The sequence below is a fragment of the Morone saxatilis genome, unplaced genomic scaffold (assembly GCF_004916995.1).
Source record: "Morone saxatilis isolate NCDOM2014 unplaced genomic scaffold, NCSU_SB_2.0 Contig2, whole genome shotgun sequence".
Taxonomy (NCBI): Eukaryota; Metazoa; Chordata; class Actinopteri; family Moronidae; genus Morone; species Morone saxatilis.
Window position 1 is genome coordinate 13,074,552 of NW_023339762.1, and position 10,497 is coordinate 13,085,048.

Genomic DNA, 10,497 nt, shown 5'->3' on the forward strand with positions numbered 1-10,497 from the left:
TTGGATTAAGCACATCAATGTATGGATTCTGGATTACCCACCAGGCAAAGTCGGCAAACCGCCCTGGGTCCACCAGAACCCCAGTGTCCTCAAAAGCCTAAGTTTCACTGCATGTCAGTTGGCTTTTGATAATTAGATTAATCGTACATTTTGGATTTTAATGGACCAAAATTAAGCCCTAAATTGTGTTTTTTTTAAATCATTAAAACTTCTAAATCCTCAGGTCTAGCCAAGGACCTTTGTTGCATGTCACCCCTCATGTCTCTGTCTCTGCTCATCAAATATGTAGGCACAAAACTGAAATAATGAAGGTCCTAAAATTAGATTTTGGCACAGGGGCCCTCTTCAAGACAGTTCCTCTAGGTCAGGTAATAGTCAGCAGCTACATTGAGTCCTTTATCATGTCAGATGCGTGTTAGTGGCGCATATCCCACAACTAATGATCAGTTAAATTAGCACAAACCTGGTGAAACTTCAGGTCAAGTATCAGCCTTTGTGCTCCCTTGAGTTCAGGTGTTCTGGGACATGGAGTTGCAGACTGGAATACACACACACACACAGAGATACACACAATGCACTGGTAAATACACACTTTCAATTCTACCTTTAGGTTCTTGGTCCGTGCCTTCTGTCATTGTGCTGGGAAACTGCAGCATCAGCCTTTCACGCCATACAAAGACAAGTTATCCAACACCGCCGTGCCTGGCCTGTTTGTTGGCATTGTGTCGCATTGTGTTCTGGACACATGGTAAGCCACTGCTTTTGAGGCGGCTGCTGCTGGTGGTGGGAAGTGGACATACACTATCTGCCAACTGCCAGGGCGTCCACTTTGGAGAATAACTCCTAAAGGGAGGGGAAGCAGTTTAGGTAGTTAGGCACTGATGCTTGTACTGGTCAGATTCCAAACACTGAGCCCTTTGTTTTACTTACCTGGGCCAGAGCAGCATGGAGCAGCTTGTTTTCCCCCAGGTGGTACAATGGTCCATGAGAAGAAAGATCATAACAACATTCAACTAAGCTGAGTTTTATGTACCCTTTGTATTAACTAGACATCAATTTATAAAGCATGAGGCTTTGTTGTATGATACACAGCTAAATTCAATCAATTCCTAACCTTTTTATGAAGCTGTAAATAGATTTTTATTCTGAAATTCATATTTTTTTTAACAGTTAACAGTTCACCTTTTAAGAAAAAAACCTTACTTGCTCAAGCCCCACTTTTTCCATAATTGTTTAATCTCTTTTCTGAATATCTAATAAGATCAGTTAGGTGTAAATAATTGGATTAGAGCCTGATACCTACCTGTGCTGGTATACCCGTGGGATGTGAAAGTGAAGTAGTGTCTGGAAGCCAGGGTCCCTGCTTCTCAGTTTTCCAAAAGACAAATAGTCACAGTCGGCCTCCCTTTTTAGCATTCAGAAAAGAAAAGTGAAATATACAAGTACTATTTCCTATTCCTGATTCTTAAAATTAAAGTCTTACATGATATATGACACACACAGCTTTGCATTAATAGGCATATCAGTCACAAGTATAATTATGAAAGCCCAAAAAAGGCATTTCAAATCAGTCTCCCTTTAATTTCACAGGTGCCCTAATCAATATGCAAGTTTCCATGGAATTCTGTCTCAAGGTCTGAAAGCACTGAAATAACAGAAAGTCCAGTACTGTGGGTCAGTTCATGTAATTCTTCGTTTGGCAGAAGCAGACATTTCTCAAATGAGCTCACAGTTGCCAGGGTGAATGAAAAATGCTTCACTGTACTGTAGCTTATCATCAGCTCTCAAGCAGCCCATACCATTTAGTTAAAGTGGGAGCTTAAATGAGAGTGGTGGCAAAGTATGTTTGTCTTCCTGCTAAAAGGTAGTGCTGGAGGCTGTGTGTGTAAAACCTTTTCTCAACAGCACAGAGTTCAATAATAGAAAATGGAAATATTATGGAGAACAAGCCAAACAGATCTGGGTTCTTGACCCCTGCTGATTTGCTTATTCATTTTGTGAGGCACTGATTTCTGGGATCCACTAAATGTCACACTATACTTAACTGAGGCTCTGGTAAAATGTGATGTAAATCCAGAATTTTCAAATACAAGGCTACTTTATACTCCCTTGTTTTCAGAGAGAATAAAAGAAACAAGATTAGCTGAATAACAGAACCCAACCAGCTTCTCAAAGACTCAATTCAACTCACAAAATATTAATTCATGTCCTAAAGGAGAACCAGGGTCTGAAAAATAAGTGCAATATAATCATTATGAAGTACATACACTGTTGTGTCTGGTTAACATTGTGCAATGCATTCTTACATAATTCCTCCATGCTCTGCAAGGCGAGGGTTCTCTGCTCAGCAACACAGGCCAGACTTGAGGCATCAGAATGTAATTAATGGTTGCACATTATCAAGCAGCTGTTGGAGGGCTTTGTTCTGGTGCCAGCTCAGCAGTAGCCTCGTGCCTGTCTGTGCTAGGTAACAAGGAGGACTCTCCTCTTTAGGCTGGAGCCACTCGGCATCTGTGCAGACCTCTCATCTGCTGGCATCAAAAGCCTTTACAGATAGAGCCATCTTTCAGCCTGAACATGACGCTTTGAAATTAGTGGACAGGAAATGTGGGAAATGTTATAACATTGCCACTTAACTAGTACTGAGGGAAAAATAGTCATTCTTTGATTAGATAAAAATAAGAGTTCCCAATATAGCCTCAGGAGGTAATATTCAGCCCACAACTACAGTGTAAAATTAACTTACTGGGAACTGTAACTTCCTGTACTGTGCTATTTATCCAATCCCTTACACATTGCTCAATGATATGAACATGATGTCATCTGTGCTTCTCAGATTGCAACACACAGAATCATTTTAATGGCATGCATAACCCACAAACCAGTATAGCTATAGCGCCAGTCAAGTCAGCAGGAGAGGCTAATAGGCAACATTGGAAAGATGGTATAACACTTTATTCAGCTGTAGATGCAGAGGTATGTGGTAATAGCAATACGGATGATAGGAATATGGATCATTAGGCTTTGGAAGTTTGTGTAAAAAAAAAAGACAACTCACCTCTGAATCATTAAACACACTTCCCTGAATCACTGTTAGTCACAGCCTGACAAACACCCAACCCACAAATGGTTCTATGTTCACCACAGTGATGACCTCACTGGATCCATTGCCTTTTTGGATGCAGTCCAAATGTTTTTCTTTCCAGGTTTTATGAGATTTCCACCAGTGATGATATGTGTCATTAAGACTGAATGAGTGGGTACTCTATTTTGTAATTAGGGGATGCTGTAAGTGGCTTGACTCGGTTTTAACTGAAGTAATAGTGAGAGGAAATGCATTGCAGCTCGGCTGTGGCACAAAAAAAAAACTCAAGCAAAGTTATTTCCTCCAGACCAACTGGGTTTTATTTTGCTATGTAAAGTAAAAACAGAGCTGGACTTGTGTTCGATGTGATAGTTTATTCATGCTAAAGTACTGAAAAGGTTGACTGTGTTACTTACTTTCAAGATCAGCAGCAGAACCAAGCAGGAATAAATTATACATCTTGCATGAAAGGGCCAGAGCTCTACCTGTCAAGATGAATGTGTCTGTTAAATATCTAAACTAACATAATCATCATAACCTTACCCACATGTTGTCTTTAGGACTAAACGGTTTAGACAAGAACCTCTGTGTAAACATAATGAAATTAACCTTCCCTCTACCTCTCTCTGCATCATAAACCGCTTTATTAATTGCTTTCTGTGCTTCGTAAGCACTACAAAAGGCTACTGTAAATGCACCGGACTTTAAATCATCCTCACATAACATGAGTGGTTTCCCTATTGATTGCAGCTGGCACCATTAGTCAAAAGATCCCGTTGTGTCATTTAAGTAATGTAATGAGTAGATTATTAATTAAGATGAAGGACTACTTAACATTGATCAGGCTCTTAAGCTCCATTTTGGTATAAAACATAAATAACCTAACATGGGTGTGATTCACCAATATACTGTCTCAGTGCTCATGAGAGCTCATCACATGTGCTGACATCACAAATCATTACACGTAGCACCGCCAGGTTTCATCTTCATGAGTGCAAAGCCTGTGCCTTCGCCCTGCAGTGTATTTTTGCTTAAGTAGCAGATTATAGATCACTATATAGAACTACTTCAGGCCTAGTGCTGTGTAATGTGAAAACTCTGTTTCAATGGCGCAGTTATCTGGTGGGAGTGGAAGAGGCCGCAATACACTGTCTGAGGTGATGTACAGTGTTAACAAAGGTGTGGATGTGAAACCAATAAATAAAGTTTCTTTTTTTTGTTGCAACCACAACTTCTGTTTGGCTTTGCAGTATTCAAGATGTCTCAGCATGCAGTCATCCCCTGTTGACACACATATCCTGTGTCTGATGGGAAAGCAGAGCAGTGTGACAAACAGGTCATGAGCATCTTCTCAGGGCAGCAAGGGTCATGTGAGCGACAGTGAGAAAGACTCCAGTCCAGGAATAATTCTTTAAAGCAGATGGCAAGAAATCCTCAAGGACAGCGCTGGTATTCCCAAATGATCCCAGAGTTTGGAACAATACTAAACATTTATTGCTTATCTGATTATCCCTCCCACTCTGTTCAGCAACTACTGTCAAATTCAAAGTGAGCTGTCTAATGCATTAATAAAAGAGAAGATTCAATTTTAATAGAACGCATCCACTGTGATGCAGATCTCAACCTGATGCTTAACAAATAGCCTTGAACACAGAATATTGTGTTCAAATATATTGCACACAAAGTCGTTTTTTCATGCTGAATCAGCAAAAGGAACTAAATGATTCATGGAACAACCTTTACTTTTAAATGTAAACAAAATACAGTATATGTATACCACTATCCAGAACATAGTAACCTCCAAAGTAATTAATTATGTAAAAAGGTCTCAATTAGATATTCCAGAAAAGGAAGGAAACATATGACCTAGTCTTTGACATCACAGTACACATATTTATGTATGAACATCTGCTCTGCTTGGGGCTATTTTGAGCCTGGAGTTTTTTTTTTTTTCAAATTCAAGGTCATGCAAAACTGCATGATCAAAGTATTGTTAGTGCTTCAGTCACTTCCATAATGGTATTACATGAACACTTGTTTAGTTTTTTGGAATTGGATTGGACAGGCATCGGAACTGTTTTTAAGTCCTACAGCTTACAGACAGGAAGTTATTGTGAAATCTTGGGTTTCCACAGAAAATAAGTCACACTGTTAGACTCCTTAAATGACTCCAGAGTGTTTGTGCCTAATTATACTCTTCACTATAATTTGTACAGTCAATTCAAAAAGAAAATAAGTGAGTTATATCTACTAAAGCAAAAGCTTATCTGTTAAGGAAATGTCTGTTTTTCCTAAATTATTTTGTTGTTCACAACCCGACCCACATCCCTCAGCACTGAGCTGAATGAGCTCTCTACTGAAAATAGAGAGAGAACTGAGTAGGAGATGCTCTGCCTTATTTATTTGTTTACCACACTCTGTAGTAACTTCTTGAAAGGATGGATCTGCCAATGATTGATGAAGTATGCAGTTAGGAACCACACGGCTTTATACTATACACCCTGTCATGTTATGTTGACATGGTGCACAAGCATTTAAAGCTCTACCACAAATGATCTGTCCTTGGAGACCTCATAAGGCTGGCAGTTTACAGCGTGTTAATAAAACAGCCCGAGCAAAAAAGGGACTTTTCCGTCATTCTGCATCAGAAGTTACTGGTGAAACTCCCACACAATGTGTTAATTTACTGGAATACAAAAATAAACACAGATAACAGGTTCAGATGGGAAATCTAAGATTTTGTCATTTGCAGCCACACAAATATATAAATTGTTTAAACAGAACACAAGAAAATCCTATGGCACAGTGTTCCTCGTACATGTCATGTCATCTGTTGAACAAGTTTCCTTATTCTGGATCTCATGTCAGACCATACTATTGATTATAGATTAACAGAAAAAAATGGAATTATAACCTTTTTGAGTATCTATTTTCCCGATGCACAAGATGATATTTATTCTGCTTATGTGGCAGATTGCACATTGTGCTTAGTCAGTGATAGCTTTTGGCATTTACCTCCAATGCACACCTGCTCCAGAGTAGTGAGTTCAAAGATTCCTTTGAAATATTGAATAAAGAGCTCCCGACTACACCACAAACTGAAATAGACATACATACATACATACATATATACAATACACAAAATCATACATACATACCATACAATACATACATATATAACATACACAAATACATACATACATAACATACACTACATACCATACATACATACATAGCAATACATACATACATGTAGTTGATCCATGTGGCAAAATGACCAGCAACAGTAAAAGGGCTGGCGCAGTAAATTGGCTCTAAATCAGCGAGTGGGAGTGACGGGTTGTGGGAAATCTGAGCTCATTTCCTCCCTTGTCAAGGTCCAGTAAGCATAAAGGTAGTACAGTATATCAACATCATGCCATTTACTGCACATCCCACAGAAATGTAAAGAATGGTTTACACTCACTCCCCGTAATTAAAAATATTAAAGTTATACTAGTAAAAATATAAAACAGCATTTTAATCCAACATCCTGTGATTAAACTGTATTTCACAATATTCCTCAAAAATATTTGCACTCCCTCTTTCTGTGAGGGAGTGCCACAGTATGTGTGTTTCTGCATATGAATCTAAATTTGTCAGTCTGTTGGAGAGGCAGTAGGACACAGCTGAGTCCTGAAGAGAGGTTGTGTCTGGGCCACTAAACACGTCCCATGTGCCGAGCACCATTGGGTACGCAGGGCCATCTGCTTTCTATACCGGGACGCTGAGGTAAAGCGTAGGGGGGTGGTGGGAGTGTTTCTTGTGGTAGCTCTGCTAATCAATAAGTATTGATTCCTCACTTATCTCAAATACAGCCTGGCTGATGAGATGCCGCTGACCTCAACCAGAGACAGGAGAGCAACGGAGGATTGTCAGCAGGGAGAGCCCTGTGGAACAAAGACGCAGCTTTACGTGTACACAAGCGAAAAGCTTGCATACCTGTGGTTTACAGGAAGCACATAAGTGCACACTGACTGACAGAAAGACAAATATACACAGGATAGGTATGCTCAGAGTTAGATTCCAATGCTAGAAATGTATACATACACAATAGGAGGCACACAATAATTCAGCTGGAGAACTATCTCCTTTTTAACATTAGACTTGTCAAAGCTTGCATGGACCAGTCATGCCCCTGCTATCCCTTTTACCGTCCATCCCCTAAACCTCCTCCCTCTGCTCTCACTCTCTCTTGTTGCAAGCAGACAATTAATCAGTGCTTTGTCGGCTAGATGGCTCACATTCACTGCAGTTGCTGTGCTCAGCAGAAAGGTAAATAAAGCAAACCCTCTAAACTGACAGTCAAATGGATGGATAGATGGATGGATGGACGGATGGATGGACAGGCTGCTATATGACAATGACGATATCCTTGTCAAAGCCACAAATGTGACAGAACAGCAATAATATTGGTAGCATAATAAACCTTTTTGAAATAAAAAAGTACAGTAGGCACACAGAAACTCACTGACAGGATATTTTACAGGGCGTAGGAAGGTGTTGGAGTTGTACCAAAGAAAACACCCTGAATATGATTTTTTGCTGTAAATGTTAAATATTTACCAAAATTTCACCTGTCCATTCTCTTTACCTTGTATTTACATATGCATTGATTCTCTATCTAATCCTTACTACATGGAGAGTTTGACAGTGACAGCACACAAAGGGATGCCATGAACAGTTGTTTTTGTAGGAATGCTGGGGCCACACTCTTAACAGTCACAATGAAGAAATGTGCATTTGAATTCATTTGGGCAGACGTGTTTTGACTATCCCTGTCCTCTTTACTGAGTATAGTGGTGTTCAGTTCATGAACAATGACAATAAAGTGACAACAGTAATGTTTTTTACACCATATACATTATGCCCAGATTTTTCTCAAAACAAGAAGATATTTTTTTCTGAAACGGAACTTTGCTCCACTTCTAAAGATTTGCCAGGGATGATTCTACTTTGGCTTGTGGAGTATTGGACATCCCCATTTTTAGAAATTCTCAACATCTCTGTACTTGCCAGAGCAAAAACTATTTTCTCTACAGTGGGGGAAATGTCCAAACAGCTATCCAGTTGCTGACTGAATGGCAAACTCAGAATAAGACCACCTTCACAGTATGGCTTACAAGTTTGTACTGGAGTTAGATGTAATATCTACTGTAGGCATGCCTCTGGTGGTGAGAAGAAATAGAAACTGAACTATTTTCAGTAGCTGCTTAATGAGTGCTATTCCAACAAAATATTTATTTTAAATGACACTATGTTATTCTTTCTTTCTCTGGCCTCATTGTGAACCTGAAGCATTTTCTGGCTTAAATATGGACAACATTAAAATAAATAAAAACACCCTCATAGATGATAGGACATTGGGAAAATGACAGAAAGAGCAAAACTGGACTCAGAGCGGGTTGATCAGAGCAGAAAGGATTAGAATAATTGCATTTGTGACTACCATGCAATTACAGTAGCGTACACAAAATGAGCTCCTTGATTCCTAATTTGCAGATCATGAGTGCTGTGAAATGCAATTAATGGATTCCTGATTTATTTAGTGAGCTGTGATGAATGAGTTTCTCTGCCTCACTGAGGCAGACTGTAGCGCACCATCCTGGCTAAACATAAGGTCTTCTTTCTGTGAGGATGTAAAAGGAAACAGAAAAAGAAAGGGGCATTCAAAGAAATGTAAATTTATATGTAAGTAAAAGAATAAAATGCCCTAATTCACTGTTAACACAAACCAAGTTTAATATAGAAACAGGAAACATAGCTACGGATCACCTGACAGATTCAAGAAAGGGTCTCTCTGAAGTCTCTATTAGGTGATATGGATGTCAAAACAGTGGCCTCCTGTTTGGAACGACTTGAGTGCCATGTAAAGGGCACATGCTATTTTTCATTTTTGCTAACATGCCAGGGGAACGGTCTGCAAAATGTGAGACAACACAATTCCCTGGATGACTGCCATGTCCCTGCAGGTACAAGCAAGCTACTTCAGGATTTTGGGGGGAAAAACAGGACACGGCTTGGCAATAATTGGAACTACCCTCTGGAAATCTCTGCTTTGTAGTTAAGCATTGTTTGAATATGATGTGAGAGATCAATGAGGATGTAAGGGAAAAATTTATGAAGTCAAAAAGTCTCTATTTGTCTTGCTGTACGAGCATAAATATTTTCCCCTTCTTTTTATTTAACCACAATTGGTGTGTGGTGTGGGATCTGATGAAGGGATGGTAGTGGAAAATGTAAAACTAAGACTTGAGTTGAAACATCCTTGAGGCTATTGTGTTCATTTACAAAAGAAACCCAATCGGCTGCTCAAATCCGGACAAGGGAGGCCAAAATATGTAAATGTCCCTGTCAAACTCCATTTTGCTGCCAGATATTTACACAGTGTGTGAGAGGGCCTGATGGGCTGCACAGTAACTCAACTTCCACCCATTCCTGTCTCAGCATAACAGGTGTTTAGACTGTTTGCCATAAATTATATCCTTGCCAGATGTTGCCAAGCAACTGATTAATTAGTGGAGTCTCCCGAGTGGGCAGCGGTGGAGCCAGAATGGGAGAGCTCATTTCAGTCCCAGTGGTCCGAAGAGTGAGACACAGAGTAATATGTGGTGTATGTATTGGAAATGTTAACCACACAGCTTTAACTGCACCCTAAAATGACAGGAGACACTGGTAATGTTTAAAAACAGCACAAGTTACCAAGGGTTTGGGTTGACTGTAATTATGAGAAATCCAGTTAAGATGTCAGATTTCTGTGTTATTAAGCAGATGTAAGCACTTTCCTCCCTTTCATTTTTTTTATCTGTATGCACTTTTGTATCCGTGTTTTAACATTAAAAGAATAATGTCTTTCACCAGATGTCCCTGAAGGCAGATGCTTGCAGTTTCATACTTTTTCAATGATGAATAACTTTATCTGTGCGTGGGACAGCACAGGTGGTCAGGAATATTCTGTAAGGTGCTGGTTCCTCGATCCCACATTTGCTTTCCTCTTTTGATACATTCAGCTCACTCTCAGGATAGCGAAAATGAACTGGACAAAAGTCACGCTGATGCATTAAGACTCAGCTGCACTTTGCCAAAGGTTCCCCTCCCTCCCCATACCAGTAGTTAAAAGTTTTAGATATCTTGGAGGTTGAAATTTTTCCCTCGCACGTTGTCCCATTCAATAAAGAAACTTTTCAAGGTAGTATACCAGTCAGATAGAGAAGGACTTTGAGCGCTGGTCGAATCTTCCAAATTCACTTCAAGCCCGAATAGCAATAGTTAAAATGGATATACTTCCTCATGTTAACTTTTTCTCTTCTATGATCCCTCTTGCTCCCCTTTTGGGATATTGGGATAAACTTCAGTCATTAGTTTCTAAACTC